We start from the raw sequence: 19,089 nt of genomic DNA on the forward strand, positions 1-19,089 counted from the left end.
CTAAATTCAGTCTTTTGAATATCTTTCCTCTGCTTCTCCTTCCCCTTGAGGAAAGCTCTGGTCTTTCTTGCCCTCACTAAAAATAATAATCTTTTTAAAATTAATGACATGTTTGCCAACCTGTTCCTCCCAGTCTCTCTCTCTCTCTCTCTCTCTCTCTCTCTCTCTCTCTCACACACACACACACCACCAGATGTCAAAACCCACTGAAAACACACTTTTGTTCTCAACATTTTATGACAATATAATGAAAGATTTCACCAATTTTGGTTTAAAAACTGAGGTCTTCTCAGATATGACCCTTATTTTCTAAACAGAAGTTTATAGACAGACCATGGTTATCTTGATTAATTCTCAAGCCTGAAAAGCCTGTTCTGACCATAGTAAGATTTCTGGCTGATCATCAGAGTCAGGTGGGTATCTTAAAAAAATCCACCAGTACTCACTCTAATAGAAATCTAATTTAACTTTAAATGTGTAATATACAAAGAAATCAAGAGAGTTAGTTACTAATATGAACAGATGATGTAACTTCCAGCATCTTAGATATGGAAGTATGTACACATAAAGTAAGTTTACATGCCTGCAGTTAAAAAAGTGATCCACTAATGGAACCAGAAGATTGCTGATGATTTGCACCCTACACCTGATCAAGATGGCTGATGTGTCATGCTATATCTAGTATTTACAAGTTTTTCATTAGAAAATACAATCCAGCTTTGATATGAAATCTCATTTTGAAAACTAAGAAATAAATCCACTAGGCTGGTTTTGGCCTATAAATCCCTAAATAGCCTGGGTCCAGCCTCCAGGAGAGACCGCCTCTCTTTCTATGCTGAACTGCCAAAGTTGTGATCAGTGCAGTCACTGAGGCTAGATACCTGTTGGTTTTGTTTTGTGTGCAATTGTCCAAGTTATTGCCATGTATAAAGGGGAGGCTCGGTTAAGGGCAGACTGAAAATCAGGCTATGTTCTAATCCAAAACTATGTTGCTGCTAGTTAACATCTGTGCTGACTTCCTGAGTACCTGCAGGAAATACTTTAAGAATGATTGGATTCGGAGCTTGGAATGCATGCTTTTCCCAGTTTTCTTTTTTCCCTCCATATTGTACTTTTTGAATTCTTACTGTCTATCTTTTCTCATCTATCTATCAAGCTATCTTGGATTTTTTTTAACTGCTTCTTAAGTCAAATGCCAATCAACAATTAATGATAACACTGAGCATGCCCTAAACTTTCATATTCTCACAGTGAGAAGTCCCTTGTCCCAGTGTGCATACCTGGGGATTTCCTTCTTCTGCCCTCCTTTTATTATTGCCCTCTACTTTCTTATGTTTAGGGCTATTTTCTAATAACTGCACGATCACTTTCAAAGTCCTGTGTGTTGATCAAGTGTTAATACTTGTACTATTATATAATACAAGCCAATTATTACCACTTCACAGATGTGACATTTATTATTTGTCTCTAATTAATTTGTGATATAGTCTGAAACCTTTAATAGAATTGAGATAAAAATAATTTAAAAACACACACAAAAATATGACATTTGGGGCTCAAATTATACTTAGCAGTAGGGTTCACTCCCAGCACATTGTGGAGAGTTTGGGCAGAAAACCCTTTTATGCAATTTAAAAGATTCAGAAGTTGGAAGTTAGATTGGGGTGGGCAGAAACTGTGGAACTTTACTGATGCTCCCCCACAGTAGTTTGTATATTCTGTTGAAAAGATCAGGGGAGAATGAATTAATAACAGTGACATTGCAACAGGACACAATTCTATTCCAGAGTTAACGCTGTATTGAGCCGAATGGGGGCAGTACACAAACTATGAAGAGCTAATTCGACAGTCCATCTGCAGGTCCAGGAAGGCAGCACTGAACTGGGACATTTTTCTTTGCAAAAAGTTATTAAAAGGCTGAAAACATTTGGGGGGGGGGGAGAGAGAAACGGAGAGGTGGGATTTCCTCCTCACCCCACAGTGCAGCGTATAGGGCGAGAGTGTGAACACAAGCCACGCCCCTCCACTTCACAGCCACGCCCCTAGTCCTTCCCGCGCCTGGGCGCGCTCCCTTCTACCCAGCTCCTCCCAAACCCCGCCCCCAAGCAGAATTAGCTCCTCCCCTTCCGTTCGCGTCCCCATTCAGGCTCCGCCCCTCCAATAGCCCCGCCCCTCCGCCCCAGCCTATTAGAGGCCGCGGCCTCGCCGTTTCACTTTGAGCACTGAGCCCTGGTGCCCCGTTTCCCCCGGAAGTCGCTGCCTGCCTGGCTCCACCCCTACCCGGAAGCAGGTTCCACCCGGGCCCGGCCGGCCCCCGGAAACAGCCCTGTGTGGCGGGTGCTGGTCTCAGCCCCTTCGCGGAGCCAGAGTCTCTCTGGAGCTGGGCGGACGCTTCCCCCGCCCCCCTCAGCCCAGCGCGTCTCTGAGCGCGGCGGCGGCGGCGGGCGCGAGACCCCTCAGCAGAGCCGCCACCACAGCCAGGCAGGTGAGTCCGAGTGGAGGGGGGCGCCCCCCCAGCTTCCCCCCGACCGAGCCCTCCCGGTGTGTGTGACCCCGGGAGATTCGCTCCGGGGCTTCACCCCGCGCGGCCCCTCCTCGGAGACTCCGGCTGCGGCGCCTCAGGCGGTTTCCCCGAGTCCCAGCCCGCTCGCGTCACTGGGGCTGGGTAGGTCGGTGCCTCCAGCAGGGCGAGACCTGAAATTCCCGTCCCTTGAAGGTTAAAAGCCTCCCGCCGCCGGCGCGCTGCCCCTCACTTCCCAGAGCGGATTCCCGGTCGGCCCGGCTGCCGCATCTCGCGCTGGGGCTGCCCCGGCTGGGGAGGCTCATTCATTCCCGCCCGCCGTCTCTCATTTGCCGTCCGGAGCTGGGCGCTCCCTGGCCAGGCTTGGCGTGAACGTGCTGGGCTGCCCGCTGCGGGAATGGGTGGGACCTTGTCCCAGAAACTCGTATCCTTGATCTTGTTAGTTTGACGTGTGCGTGTGCTCGGATGAGGCTGGAAATGAGTTGCCTGAAATATGGGTATTTGCTGTAACGCCTTAATAGTTTGATTGTTTCACTCGTTTTAAAAAATGGCTTTAAGCCAACCTTGTATTTGTAGCTCAGCCACCTGGGTTACTCAAGTTTTATTGTTCTAGTGTTTAAACAGCGGGCCACACCTCTGCTCTAACAATGGAGAGCGCCTATTTTGTCCATGTAGGAATGCTTTTTGTTGTTTTTTTTTTCTAGTATCTAGTCTTGCCTTCAAAAAAAGGACTGAGATCTCTGAGAGCAACTGAATTCTAGGGTGTTGTCTTCATCACAATCTTAGGCTGCCTTTAAGAGCCGTTTACTGTAAAAACTTAATTGCCAGTGGTTCTTTTGTTGTGTTAATCTTAATTTTCTTGATCTTAATTATAGTGCCCTGCATAACAACTATAGAAAGGAATACTACGTATATTAATGCATTTTCTAAATTCCTAAAACTTTACATTTCCATTTGCTGATTAGGCTAGTAGTAATTCAGTCTTGTATCTATATATAGCCTTGCATGTATTTGAGAACTGATTTGCATAACTTCAGCCAAAAATACTGAGATTTTTATTTTATATTTGAATCCCTGCAGAAATCCAATTCCAACAGCCTTGTATTCCATGATTTACTGGTGAGGGATATATTTGTCTGTAGTGATCCAGTGTTCAAGTGTGGTAGGGTTCAATGTACATTAACCAACTCTGATGCTGAGCACTGATTCTTTTACTACAATATCCTGGCTTGTATGCAAAAATATGCATTGTAGCAGTATCATTGAAATGTATTGTTAGGGATTAATCAACACTTATGGCTCCTGAGTTGGAAACTACCTCAAAATTTCATATCATATCTCAGAATTTCTTTTCAATCTGGAAAATGATTACAGCAGGTGATGCCCTCACAAGAGGGTTGGGTAATATACAACCCCTCCAACAGTCCTCTTTATACAATGCTCAACATCAGTAGAAATGTTCACATCTGGCTTTCTGTACAAACATGTCTGTCTAGCAGCCAAATGTGCTGTTAATATTTCTAGCTCTGTTTCCACAGCAACATTTCACATCTAGGATTTTAAATCCGGCTGTGTGGGGTTAATCAAGGTTGAAATGCAAAGAGGGGTTTATCCAGAACAGTGAATTGCTTAATTTCAGGAGCAAGATACTTCAGTAGTTTGTTTAACAAGGGCTATCATTAGACTGGTAGTTAAAAGAAATGTGGATTTCTCTCCCTTTCCCCATTTCATTCATTGAACAGGAGGCACCTCAACAAATTTATATTAAACTTCTGCATAAGTCTGAGTAGCTCTAATAGAAGGAGGGAAATACTGAGTGACTCCTGAGGATTTCCTTCTGGAAGTTTAACGGAGGTTTTCCTTTATTTCACTCATGTGACCCTTTGTATTAAAGGTATCAATTTCCACCCTTTAGATTACATTATCTCAGTGTTGGGGCTTCTGTTTTCTGTCCCCCATTTTTATAGGGACAAATAATAGTGACTCCCCCACTCCTAAAAAATAAAACACCTGGCAAACAGAGCCATTGGTAGAGTGAAATAACTGGGTTATGCAAGACATAATACTGAATTACTGTATAATTGACTCATCTGAGCTTGCTTTCAGTCAGCTTGGGTTGTGCCTAGTTGAGGAAAAGGATGCAGTTTCATGGTGCATCAATATACGTCTTAAGAACTAGACACATTTCAACAACATATTTAGCATGTTAGGCTGTCATATGTGCGGAAAGTTGCTTATGAGGACCTTTTTGGCAACTGGCAGCATTCTTTCTCTGCAACCTCAGAATTCTAACAGAGGGGAAGTGATAAGCACAAATACAGGATTTTGTGTAGAATCATTAGTGACTGCTAACTTGGCAAAAGAATAACTTTGGAATTTGGTCTGGGATAAGTAACTGTTAACACATGTCTAAAGAGCATCTACTAGCCAACAAACTTGTATACTAATTCATGTGTTTAGGATAGACTTCTAGTACATCTCTAATTCTCAGTGTCAAGCTATTAAAGTGTGCTAATTTGCCTTTAAAAATTTATTTTAAACCACATCAATTGGCTAGGCTATAGCCAATGTAACAGCCTACTCAATATTATGGAAGTATAATTATGTTACATGTTGTAGGTGTATCACTTCTCTAAACTTAGGTTTCAGTGAGAATATATTAGCAAGAACAAAGTAAACTTGCATGACATTGTGGCAGATTTACTAAATGTAAGTTGATAGCTTCCCCAAAACATCTCATATGTTCTGATTTTCTTTGCTAGAATCATTAGCTATTTCATGATTACTCTGGCTTTTTGGGGGCTTGGGGAAAATCTACTCTTGGCAAGTAGGAAAGTCTCATAAGCAAGTACTATTGGCTGCAGTCTAAATTTTCATTTAAATGTTTCTAGCCCTTTGGAGGGGGTAAAGGAGGGAAACCATAGCCTCTCTAAGGGCTTGTCTACATCACAAAGTTGCAGCGCTGGTGAGGGGGTTACAGCGCTGCACCTTAGGAGGTGTACACATCTGCAGGTCATCACCAGCACTGCAACTCCCTGTTTGCAGCACTGGCCGTACTCCCGTTTTGTCTCGGGTGTAGAGGATCCAGCGCTGGTGATCCAGCGCTGGTAATCAAGTGTAGACACTTACCAGCGCTTTTCTTGACCTCCGTGGAATAAGCAGGTATCCCAGCATACCTGAGGAAGCCTCTGGTAATCAAGCAGGTCTCCTTCCCCGGTTTGCTCTCGCGTTCCCCGAACCCCTGAGCAAGCAGGTCTCCTTCCCTGCGGTTTGCAGGGGGGTTCGGGGAACGCGAGAGCAAACCGCGGCGAAGCTGGTCTCCTTCCCTGCGGTTTGCTCTCGCGTTCCCCAAACCCCCCTTGAAGCCGCCCAACAGCGCTGCAGTGTGGCCACATCTAACACCACTTGCAGCGCTGGTTGCTGTAAGTGTGGCCACTCTGCAGCGCTGGCCCTATACAGCTGTACTAATACAGCTGTAACAACCAGCGCTGCAAAATTGTAGATGTAGACATACCCTAGGTCTGCAAACAGCTGGCTCTTGTGCCTTTTACCAATGCTTCTGAAATTCCATAAGCCACAAAAGTGAACTGATCAGAGACAAGTTGATTTTCAGTTTCTCAGATCGCTATGGCAGCAGTGAAACTGACAACAATCAAGTCAGTTTTGTACTGCAGGTTCTTGCAAAAGCTCAGAATAGCATCAGAAGCAGGGGTTTTGAGGGAAAATCTCATATCAGGTAAGGTAGGGGGAAGGGTAGAATGTAAGAAATCAGCACCACCTTTTTGTGGACTAAATCGAGAATTGCCTCTCCCCTTGTTGGTTCCTGTACCAGCTGCTCCAAGTAGCAGTCATTTAAAGTATCAAGAAATTTTTGTCTCTGAATTTCATCCTGAGGTGATGTACCCAGTCAGTATGGGGATAACTGTAATCTCTCACTATTATTGAGTTCTTAATTTTGATAGCCTCTCTAATCTCCCTTAGCATTTCATTCAGTATCGTTGTCCTGGTCAGATAGTTGACGATACATCCCCTACTGTTATATTCTTATTAAAGCATGGAATTGCTATCCATAGAGATTCTATGGAACATGTAGAATCAAATGAAGTAAAAATCTTAATCCACATTTTCTTTCACATATGATGCCCGTCCCCCCACATGACCTGTTCTGTCCTTCTGATATATTTCCTACCCCAGAATGATTGTGTCCCATTGATTGTCCTCACTCTAACAGGTTTTTGTGATGCCTATTATATCAATATCCTCCTTTAACACAAGGCACCCTAGTTGACCCATCTTACTTATACTTCTAGCATTTGTGTACAAGCACCTTTAAAAACTTGTCACTGTTTGTCTGCCCTTTTCTGATGTGTCAGATTCTTTGTGAATTTTCTCATTTGGTCTGGCCCGGCCCATACTTTATCCTCTTCCATCCTCTCCTCTTGACTAAAACCTAGAGAATCTCTATCAATAGACTCTAAGTCTCTGTCCGATCCACATGCTCCTCTGCAGCTTTCTCCCATCTCATACTTTTAAAAACTGCTCTGCAACCTTTTTAATGTTAAGTGCTAGCAGTCTGGATCCACTTTCGTTTAGGTGGAGCCTATCCTTCCTGTATAGGCTCCCCTATCCCAAGTTTCCCCAGTTCCTAATAAATCTAAACCACTCTGCCCTACACCATTCTCATCCATGCATTGAGACTCTGAAGCTCTACCTGGCCCTGGGTGTGGAACTGGAAGCATCTCTGAGAATTCCACCATAGAGGTCTTGGATTTCAATCTTTCCTAGCAGCCTAAATTTGGCCTCCAGGATGTCTCTCCTACCCTTCCCTATGTCACTGGTACTGTTCCAAACCTGAGAGCTTTTATAAAAATATAACTGGAAAAGTACTGCACACTTACCGCCAGATTCTGCAATCTTATTTGCTTTGAGTAATCCCTTATTCTGTTAGTAACCCCATTCAAGCCAATGAGACTACAGAATAAGGCCAGGTCTATGCTTGGAAAGCTTTGCCAGTATAGCTATACCAGTGTCTTATACTAGCAAAGTGCTTATAGTTGCACATACAGGTATACCCCAAAAACTGTACTTCTGTCAATATATTTCATCCCCCAAGTGAAATTCTATACTGAGAAAAGCAGTCTTGCTGGTATAACTTCATTTACACTAGGGCACTTTGCTGGCACAGCTGTCTGTTGCAAATTACATTTCAGACTAACATACCCATGTTGGTAGAAGTTTATAGTGTAGATGTGGCTTGAGTTAACTATACAAACCAAGGCTGGCAGAATCTGGCCCTTAATCACTTTGCCTGTTTGTTACTCAAGGTGAGTATACAACATGAAGCACATTGGAAGTCAGATACTAAACAAATCAACCAGTGAGAATTATCTTGGCATGAAAATTATTAAAGGACATTTGTTCTAGCAAGTTATTGTTAAGTGGAATGTTAGCATTACCAGAATTTTCCATTGTTAAGTAATACATCACTTGAATCTTTGAAGCTTTTGCTTCAAAACTTTAAGCACAAAACTAACTCTTTAAACCTGTGAAATTCTGCCTTTATGGCTGGCATCTGTAAGATCAAGTTGTTGTTTTTAAAATCTGTAAACTGATCAGGGCAGAGATTCTTACTATGTAATTGCACAGACTTTGTCCTAGTAGGGCCCTGATGATGACTGGGGTCTGAATACTACTGTAGTTGAAATTTTGACTTTTTAATCAAGAGTGTAAACATGCAGTCAATAAGCTAACCCATCATAGAACAGATGAGCAAACGATGCTCTTAAAGGTTGGAATCACAAGTCAAGTACACTATAAAATACAAACTGGTAAGCATATGACTCTACTTGTTTATAGCTTCTAGTGAACGGCTGAGTTGCTTGTGCTGCGAAGTCTAAAGCTGACAATGTAAATCCTTTTAGTCTTATTGAACAGTATTGTTCACAATAGAATATTCAGTACAGTTCATAGGAGTGCCACCTACTTAATTGCTAGCACCTCTTAAGTTGGCACCTTGAAAGGAGATTTCCACAAATATCCAATGCACTAATCAAGCATAACTCAGCCACTTTGAAGTATCTGAACTCACTGTCAAAGATGGTATAGAAGCAGGATTCTTGCTATACAAGGTAGCAAATAGAGACTGACATTTCACGCCGTATGCTTGAGTATAAATATGATGTAACTGGAATACGCTTTATGATAACTGTCTCTTGTAAGGTATCATAACAAAGGTTATAACCTACTAAATATATCCCTCCTAGTTGAATGCATCATTCTTGTATCTGAAGCTAGAAATATAAAGTAACTCTGGGGTCCTATTGTAATTATGCAAAGCGTATGCCATTAATGACTTAATTTTGATGTCTCCCATTGACTAGCACAGTTGGTTGTAAATGGTTCTGTTTACTTGCAAACTTTCCTGTGGTCATGTAAGACAGCCCAGGAAGAATAGAGGTGTGTGGGGGGAGGGAGTCTCACAGGACATGTGGCCATGTCACATGATGCTGAAATAATCTTAAATCTGGTACTTCTCCATTTAGAAGGAGGGATGTGGACCCAGAGACACACACAAGTCCCACCTTGGACCAAAACTGTAAAAGGGGGTAGAACAGAACAGAGGTGGCTGCCAGTCATGAGAGAACCCCTAATTACCACCTGAGCTAGAACTAACAAGAACTGTACTGGGGAAAGGATTGGGTCCAGACTAGGAAGGAGTCTAGTCTGTGAAAGAAGCTTATTGGAATGTCCCTGAGAGTGAGATTTAGCTGTAAAAAGTTGCCTAATATGTTAGGCTTAGACTTGTGTGGTTTTTGTTTTTTGCTTGGGAATTTACTTTTTTTCTGTTGCTTCAAACCACTTAAATCCTACTTTTTATACTTAATCTTGTTTGTTATTGAACCCAGAGTAAGTGATTAATACGTGGGGAAGCAAACAGCTGTGCGTATCTGTTATAGAGGGAGGACAATTTGAGTTTACCTTCTATAAGCTTTATATAGTAAAATGGATTTATTTGGGGTTTGGGATCCCATTGGGGTCTGGGTGTTTTGAGATAACCTACTGAGCAGTTTTTCGTTAAAGTCTGCAGCTTTGGGGGTGTGGACCAGACCTGGGTCTCTGTTATCTGGCTAGCATGTCTGGCTCAACAAGATAGGGTTCTGGAGTCCAAAACTGGCAGGGAAAACAGGCTCAGATATAATTCTAGCATGTCAGGTGACAGTCCCACGGGGGCCTCTGTGACCCGGAATCTGTCTCAGACTAGGAAGAAAACTGAAGTGGTGATTATAAGGTACCTAGATGCACTTGAAGAGGACTGAGCTCAATGATAAAAGTAGGCTTTAGGGTTTCTGAAGAACAGTCATGTTGGCCAAATGGCTTCTTTCTGTTGAAGAAATTCGCCCTCTAAAAGGGGAGATTCCTGTGGGGACTGCAAAGGGAAAAAAAGTGCTCTACTTCTAAATATGAAGTCCTTTCCTAATATTGTGCAGCACAAGATCAAGAGGAAATGTCACTCATATTCAATAAATCAATATTTTACACCTAAATGCTGTGGGGACTTCTGCGGTGGAGTGCTATTTCTTTCTTGAGTGTCCTTTTTCTGTTAAATACTAAAACTGCAGTGTGTGTGAATATAAATAGGTGGGGATAAGGAAGTTGTACCAGTGTGAATTTTCCTTCCTCTTTTATTGGCTTATCTCAGTACTCATTTGGTTTATATTAACTACAGCATAATAGTGGAATAGCTGAATAGACTTGTCTGAAAAAGGCTGGGTTTTAAAAAGCATTTTGAACTTATTCCTATCCCCTTTACTCAAAACATAGTCAGCTGATGTTAAAACACACATATAGCAAGGTAAGATGCTAGTAACTCTGCGGAAAACAGGTTTTAAAATTCAGTAGTTTTTCCTAGAAACTTCAGCTTTGATCTTGTAATAGCATCTGCCCAGGTAGATGTCGTCATTGCATTATCTGGACCCAAGTTTCTAAATTAACTTCATGTTTTTGATGGGAAATCTTCTTCTTTGGAAACTTGCTGCTGAGTAACATCGAACATTAAGATGAAATGTTGGATAACTGACAACAGTTTGAATCTGTCCTAGGACCAGCACTTTATCAGTACTCTTTATCCTTTTTATGATAACCAAGAAAAGGGAAGAACATGTAACTGTTGGAAGACTTCATAATATCAAATTGGTTTCTTCCTCTTGCTTGATATGTAAACTTGTATCTGATCGGTTAAAATGCTGTGTGCGAATTGTCTTTTAAATGAAAACCACAATTTTAGCATGCACATCTACAGAAAAATGTAAATTTCATGACCCTTGAATTAGATGAGAAATACACACACCATGGCATAGTATCCCAAGTCAAACTATGAAACTGAGTTAACTGATTCTTTCCAGATGTCAAATAAGACTAAATTGTGTCTTCAGAAAAGGAAGAGTAATTTTTTTTTTCCCCAGTGTGAGTCTAGTCACATGGAAAACTAAGCTAATTTGCCCCAGCATGTAAGAAACATGTAAATACAGATGAAGCTTCTGGGCTCTACAGCTGCTGAAAATGTGCTTTAAAACTTTCTCCTTCACTGTAACAACTCCAGAACTGAAAATCTAATCAAAGATGACAACTAAAAGACTCTCTTCTAAAACTCAGATGAGGTCTGACATTTTAAAGTGTTTTTTAAACTGAGCTACAAGTGCAAGTTAAATGTTGATTGCAAGAAGTGGCTGGAAAATTGACTTAGTTTCTCAACTTTATTTTGGCCATCTACTTCATGTTTGAAGAAATGGATAGCTTTAGACAAAAATCATTGAGTGTCAGATATGTAAAACCCAGCATTCTTTTGTCTTACTGGATGTCAGGGTATACCCACCCAAATCTGAACTCTGGGGTACCCACATGAAACACCCCTCCCACCTTTCCTGGTGAGGCTTGAGAATAAAAAATGAACCAGTTGCCTTAGCAGTGTGAGCACAGACAAACCCCTTGTCTAAGGACTTTGGAATCAAAGGATTTTTTAAAAAATAAATTTTATTAAAGGAAGAAACACATCTGAAAACTTAGGCTTTAGGGATTAAAAACCAAAAATAAGTTATTTGGGGTTCAGCTGAAAGGTTACAAGCAAAATAAAAGCACCTTGGGTTAGCACAGAGAAATCCACAAACCAAAAAGGTTCCTAATCGCATCTGTCTTAACTTTTCCTATGCTATTTACATTTCTTGGGTTCCAAATGAGGCATTTCTAGGCATGATGCAGACGATTTTCCATACCTGGCTTAAACCTTACAGCTTGTTGCTGCCTTCCCCTCTCTCCAGCCTGAGACAGACCTCCTTCCCCTCCCCAGTGGTTTTTCAATTTTGAAAGGGTACAGCCTTCCTATTGGTTCCCTGGTCAGGTGCCAATTCAGGCTAAACTTCTCTTAACCCTGTACAGCTAAGGCAATTAGGGTACAGCTGCTAAGGAGGATTCTATAGCTACTGACTGGTGGCTGGGTGTCCATAAAAGGGAGCTGCCCCTTCTAATTTATCACACTGGACGTTAATGGAGTGCATTGCCAAGTAGAGATAAGTGTCAGGACCCTGTCTCACTCTGTCCTGCTAGCAAAAGGAGGCAACACATGTGGGAGGAACTTGATTAAATTATAGACTGAACTGTAAAACTTTGTTTTTAACTATGGAGTTCTTGAGTGCTTGCACAAACACTACTGTCATGACAGATGCCTTAAATATTTATAGTAAATGGAATGTTACCTAGTGGATAGATTTATAAATTATAGCAAAGAGCATTGAACCTGGGTCTTAACTGACATACATAGTGACCTCATTAAGGGAGCATGTTGAAATACGTACTTTGCATGACCTTATTTAGTCTTCTCTTCAGGAATCTGTATTTTGCAAACTCATTTTCTACATCCAGAAATGCATGTGAGGGCAGGAATCAAATATACACTTGACTGTTATTCATGTAAATAAGCCTATTAAAAGTTGTGTATATTAAAAGTTGTGTATATATGGCTTTTCGTCAGGATCGCTTTTTCAAAGTGAGTGACCTGTCTGAAGGTAAAATTGTCACATCGGTGTCCAGGTAGATAAGTTGTTTAGTTTTGGCTTAAACATGATTGCTTCTTGATTTCATCTGTCTGGCTGTACCTAAGTTAGTTGATCCTTAGTGTAGTGTGACTGTCCTATGGAGGATCCTGTTTGCCTTGTTGCCTCTAAGTATTTATTTGCAGTAAAAGTATTAGATCATTTTAATATACTGTCTTAATATGCTTCAGTTTAACTGTCCAAAAGTTTAACCTTGTCATGGAGCAAGACAAGACCTAATTTCTGACACATGAAAGTAAAGCATACTTATTTATGCTTTTTCTCTGGTCCAAAGCTAGGACAAATTGATAAGTCTTGCATTCAAAACCTGGGGTTAGGGGAGGGTACCTTAACAAAAGCACTGTTTTTGGAGCTAGCTGTAGGCTGGAGCTCAGGAGCATATCATGCACAGTTGGCTTTATTTAGGCTTTTAGCATCCACTTCAGAATACACCAATCTAATTTAATTTATAAATGCTCTCGTTTGCAATTACAAAGTTTAGGGGTTAACTCTTGGAAAAACAGTTCTATATTGTAACAGCCACTTATGTCTTCCAGCTCAGACTACACTTAAAATCCATTTGGAGTTTCTTAAGGTTTCAGTAAGCAGGAGTCAATGTATTTGATGGAAAACGTAATTTTCAATTGTGGAGAGGAAACTGAAGCAGAACTGATTCTACAAAAACTTTGTATAAAGCAACCTTTCCTTGACTTTTCCACTAATTTGAAACCAAACATACTCCAAGAAAACATGCCCCTTTTCTCACCAGAATGAAAAATCTGAATTGCTCGTGGAAGTAGGTTTAATTGAAACTAATATTTCCAAACTTCATGTAGGAGAGAGCCATTTTGCAAAAAAGGATATCCAATAAGCCCAGTCAGAAGACTGAAACTAGCTTTCAGCTAGGTGCAGTACTGGTTTAATACAAAGTCCCAGCACTTGGATGTGTGGCATGTAAAAGCCTAGCTAGAAATTCAACTCATGTTCATTCCTTCTCGTCCAGCACCAATACTAAAGGTTCTGCAGATTCTATGGCTTCTATGTTATGCCTCTGAAACCCAGTGAAAAGAATGAGAGTTTGTACAGGTGTAAATGGTGGACTTTTAGTAACTCTTGCATGAGAAGGAATAGAATTTAGCTTGCATTTTGGTGGTTGGCTCTATAGCATTAGCAGGATTAAAACAGTGAAAACACTTGAGTTAAATAAGTAGATGACTGAAGGATGGACTTGTGTAAGAAGGTGGCATTTAAGTAATTTTCAGAGTAGAAATGCTTTTCATAAACATCTGGTCTGTGTCTAATGTGGCTTACCTTATGAATTGTTATGTTTTGGGGCAGAATAAAACGGGCATTTTCTAGTATTAATTATAATGCAAAGTTTGAGATGCTAATCTGTGATATGCACTAGGGTATCATGTCTGCTAGTGGTATAACCTTGTTCACACGTGAAAGGTGGTGGTGGTTTCTCAGAAGAATTCAGTCTTCTTAGGCTTATGGCCCTTCAATTTAATTGAGAGCTGTTTCACTTCTCTGCTTCATTGCTAGTGTGAGACTATCTGTGCTGTCATTCCGGAAAAGAGATGGAGCTGCTCATTTTAAGTGTAACTTGTCTTTTAGTTTGCTTGCTTACTTGAAGAGTATAGAGTGGTCTGTTTGCAAAACTGAGATGAGCCATGTAGTCTGCTAGGCCAGGTTGAGAACTTACTAACAAGGCTCTTTCCTGTTTATCCTTGGATCTCTAAACCCTTTGGATTCTCTGATGGGGGGGGGGGAGGGCAGGGCACTAACTCAGAAAACATGGCTTTAAAAAGCCAGCTCTGAGGCAATCAGAGGAGTTAAAACAGAGCAGCTAACAGGAGATGAGGAATGCAATGTTTAGAATACTCTAAACTAAAACCAATATCGCATCCCCTGATCCAAAAAAGAGGCAGGAGGGATAGCTCAGTGATTTGAGCATTGGCCTGCTAAACCCAGGGTTGTGAGTTCAATCCTTGAGGGGGCCATTTAGGGATTGGGGCAAAAATCTGTCTGGGGATTGGTCCTGCTTTGAGCAGGGGGTTGAACTAGATGACCTCCTGAGGTCTCTTCCAACTCTGATTAGTCTGATTTTGTGACCTTGCAAGAGTAAAAATAAGGCAGCAGAAGTCCAGCAGCAGTGTGGGCTTTCCAGTATATTACACTGAATGCAGCATGATGGATTACCTGCCTTGTGGGCAGGTTGTGCCTATGGTAAAAGCAGATCACAGCTCTCAGACACAGTACAGGCTTGTGAGGCTAGAGTGTCTGAACTGAAGAAGCTGAGGGAGACAGAGTAGTAGATCAGGCTTTCAGGGACAAAATAGAATGCCAGACTGTGGATGGGACCAATGTCTGTGCTGTTGAGAATTAAAGTATGAGACCATCAAGCTAGAGCAGAGGGAAACAATAGTTGGGACCCTTCTTCCAGATGTCATGGTATCCCCTTGCACTGAGAATGCCCCTTCATGGAGATCCATGTTACTAGGAAGAGCCAGGTAGTAACTGGATTTGGGATGACTGGAGAAGGGAATGGTAGATTGCCTGCTTGGTGTGAAGGTGGTTGATTTCAGAAGACTTCTAGACAGACTTAGAGGCAGTGCTGGGGGGGAAGCCTGTGGTTGTGGCACCCATAGGGGAATGTATCCTGAAGACCAAATGTAGGCTGCTAGGTAAGAAATTGAAGTCCAGGACCTCCATAGTAGCTGTGATACTGACAGACTCCTAGGCCTCACTGAACATTGACAGATGTGTAGCTGAAAGCCATACTGGCTCACCCATGTGTTACCATTGTTAAAATAGATGTTGAGTTTTTAGTGTTCAGACTTGATGAAATTCTTGTAGGATGCTCCATGTATTGATCTGTAGCCTACAGTATAGTTATATTGAGTGTTTGCATTGTAAACCTCTAATTGTGTAATTCACCAAACAGGAAAGAATAATATTAATAAAGTGCTGGTCCTGCTTACAACAAGGCCCACTGAAACCAAATGAGCCATTGTGAAACATCAAAGGGGAGAGACTTTGATTGCTCCCCCAACACCCACAAAGATGGGACCTGACCTGCACATAAACTCATCCTATTAGCTTGAACTCAGGGGGAAGAGAATAACAATGTCTCACAAAAAGGAACTGTATTGCTATGCTGCTTGGAATTCAGAGTAGCATAAGCAAGAAATCCCCAAGCTGCTTAGTTTGGCTTAGCCATAAGGGACATATAAAGCTTGCATGTATAGTAGCTACTTTTTGAAACCTAAAACTCACTTATGTATTTACCTGCTTTAACCTTGTAAATTACTCTAATTTCTTAAGACATGTTTAGTTGATTACTGGCTATAAGTGTTGTCTTCGGAGATCTGGGATGCAATTGACCTGGGTTAAGTGACTGGCCCTCTAGGACCGGGAGTAACCTGAATATTGTGAATTTTGGTGTAAGGGCCCATGTATCACAAAGGCAGGCTTGCCTGCCTGACACAGACCTCAGTGCCCAGGGGAACAAACTCCATGCTAAGGCTGTTATGGGGTTTGTGGAGTTGACATATGTTACTAAATTGATTTTATTGTTCAGTGCCCTTCTTGACAGTCTGCTCTGTGGTTGACACTCACTGTCATAAGACAGCGTGACAGTAGCATTCTTAGAAATGCTTCCAGTTTTATGAAGACAGGCAGAACTGCAGGTTAATGCATGAATAAGATGATAGTGTAGGAAGGAGAGTTTGAGATTTATTCCAGGTTTCAGTGGTAGCTGTGTTAATATGTATCAGCAAAAGAGTCCTTGTGGCACCTTAGTAACAAATTTATTTGGGCATAAGCTTTTGTGGGCTACAGTCCACTTCCTCAGATGTATGAAGTAAAAGATACAGGAGCAGGTATAAATATATGAAAGGATATGGGTTGCTTTACTAGTGTTAAGTCCATCTAATGAGAGAAATCAATTAAAAGCAGGAATACCAAGGGAGGAGAAATCCTTTTTTGAACTGACAAAGTGGCCCATTACAGACAGTTGACAAGGTGTGAGTAACAATAGACAGAAATTAGTATTAGGGAAATTTTAAGTTTAGGTTTTGTAATGACCCAGCCACTCTGTCTTTATTCAGGCCTAATCTGATGGTATCTAGTTTATGAATTAACTCCAGTTCTGTAGCTTCACATTGGAGTCTGGATATTTTTTTGTTGTTGTTGAATTGCCACTTTGAGGACTGAGTGACCAGAGAGATTGAAGTGTTCTCTTACTGGTTTTTAAATGTGGTAATTCCTGATGTCAGATTTGTCCATTTATTTTGTATAGACACTGTCTGGTTTGGCCAATGTACATGGCAAAGGGGCATTGCTGGCACATGATGGCATATATCACATTGGTAGATGTGCAGGTGAACAAGCCCCTGATGGTGTCCCTTGACTAGAAATGTGGCACCAGGGTTTGGTTCCTGGGTTCCTTCTTGTCAACTGTCTCCCTTGGTATCCTGCTGTTTAATTGATTTATCTTGTTAGATGGACTTAAAGTGAGATTAAGAGCTGGTTTAGGTGGAGCCCATCCTTCCCAAGTGGAACAAGACTGCTGGCATGTAAAAGTGAAAAGGTGGTAGAAATTTTTTAAAACTAAGTATTGTTGGAAAACACAGGTGTGAAAGAGCACAATCAAGGTGCTAACAGAGCAGTCAAGGATGGTGAGGCCATAGCAGAGAAACTAAGTTATTTATTTGCATTTCTCTTCTCTACAGAGGATGTAGGGGAGATTCCCCCCACATTTGAGCCATTCTTTTTAGGAGGAGACAGATCTGAGGAACTGTTGCAAATTGTTCCAAAACTTCCTCTGACCTCAAATTGATGAATTAAACAGTAAGTCACAGAGCAGATGGAATTCACCCAAGAGTTCTGAAGGAACTCAAATATGAAATTGCAGGACTGTGGTGCATATTCTATCACTTAAATCCACCTCTGTACCCAGGGCTGGTGCAACCATTTAGGCGGACTAGGCGGTTGCCTAGGGTGCCGAGATTTGGGAGTGCCAAAAAGCACCCCCCAATTTTTTTAAATGGTTGAGCAGCCGCTGCTGCTGGGACAGAGGGAGTCTGAGCTGCGGGTCCCCCGGGTCAGGGTGGCACAGCCAGCAGCCCAGGGGGTCCCCTGGGTCAGGGCGGCGGCAGCCCAGGGCTGCCCAGAGAGGGGGGCAAGAGGGGCAATTTGCCCCAGGCCCCGCAGGGGCTCCCACAAGAGTTTTTCGAGGCCCCTGGAGCAGGGTCCTTCACTTGCTCCGGGAGCCCCAGAAAACTGTCGCGGGGCCCAGGCCCCTGGAGCTGCTTCTGGTCCTTGCTGGTGGAAGGACCCCCCGCCGGTGAATTACCGCCGAAGCAGGACCCGCTGCCGACATGCAGCCCAGTCTCTGGCGGTAATTCGGCAGCGGGAGGATGTGGGGGCCCTTCCGCTCTGGGACCAGTCGCCGAAGTGCTCCGGAGACCCGCGGCAGGGGCCCTCCACCACAGAATTACCGCTGAAGACCCGGCTGCACTTCGGCAGCTGGTCCCGCTTCGGTGGCAATTCGGCAGTGGAGGGGCCCCGCGGCAGGTCTCCAGAGCACTTCGGCGGCAGGTCCTGGAGTGGAAGGGCCCCCTGCCGCCGAAGACCCCAGGCCCCCGGAATCCTCTGGGCTGCCCTGGCACGCCACTGGCAACCCAGGGAGGTCCCCTGAGTCAGCATGCCGCTGCCGGTGTAACAAAGTGACAACCCCATGGACCAGGCAGCAGCAATTCCTGAGCAGGTGCACAGATGGTTACGTTACGCGGCAGAAACTACACCTAGCTGCAAAACAGGAGAGTTGCTCAAAGTGTCGTCACACTGGCAGCCGCCAGCCCAGGGGTTCCACTGCAAGCAGTCCTGCTTGGAGAGGATGCGGAGCAGAGGTGAGCTGGGGTGGGGAGGTACCGCAGGGCTCCTCAGGCCAGGGGGTGGGCAGCAGCCACGAGGGTGGGCAGCACACTTCAGGGCCGGGGAGTGGGGGTGGGGGTGGGGAGCTGCTGCAGGGGCGCAAGGTGGAAGTTTCACCTAGGGCACGAAACTTCCTTGCACCGGCCCTGTCTGTACCAGATGATTAGTTATTCTCCAATGTGATGCTGACTTTTTTTTTCAGTAAAAGGTTCCACCGGCAATCCTGGCAATTTCAGGTCTGTAAGCCTAACTTCAGTACCAGGCAAATTGATTGGAAACTACAAAACCAACAAAATTATCAGCTGTGCATGTTGGAAGAGTCCTCACGGCTTTTGTGAGGGAACATGTTTACTAATACATGAGAATTTGGTTGGGGGGGGGTGCCAAGTGTGTGGACAAAGGTGATCCAGCTGATATAGTGTACTTGATATTTCAGAAAGCTCCATTAAACAAGGGCCTTCATCAAAGGCTCTTAAGCAAAGTAAGCAGTTGTCATGGATAAGAAGGAAGGTTCTCTCATGGATCAGTAACTGGTTAAGAGAG

General features: G+C 42.9%; 1 protein-coding gene across 1 annotated transcript in view; it reads left to right on the top strand.

Annotated features, from left to right (window-relative positions):
- Positions 1-2,262: 2,262 nt before the first annotated feature.
- The window catches only part of RALA (RAS like proto-oncogene A), a 41,737-nt gene continuing 24,910 nt past the window's right edge, over positions 2,263-19,089 (top strand). Inside the window, exon 1 of the mRNA XM_030551391.1 lies at positions 2,263-2,485. The gene's annotated coding sequence lies outside the window, so the exon portion shown is untranslated. The remainder of the gene's footprint in view (positions 2,486-19,089) is intronic.

This window comes from Gopherus evgoodei, chromosome 2, assembly GCF_007399415.2.
Source record: "Gopherus evgoodei ecotype Sinaloan lineage chromosome 2, rGopEvg1_v1.p, whole genome shotgun sequence".
In the NCBI taxonomy this organism is placed as follows: Eukaryota; Metazoa; Chordata; order Testudines; family Testudinidae; genus Gopherus; species Gopherus evgoodei.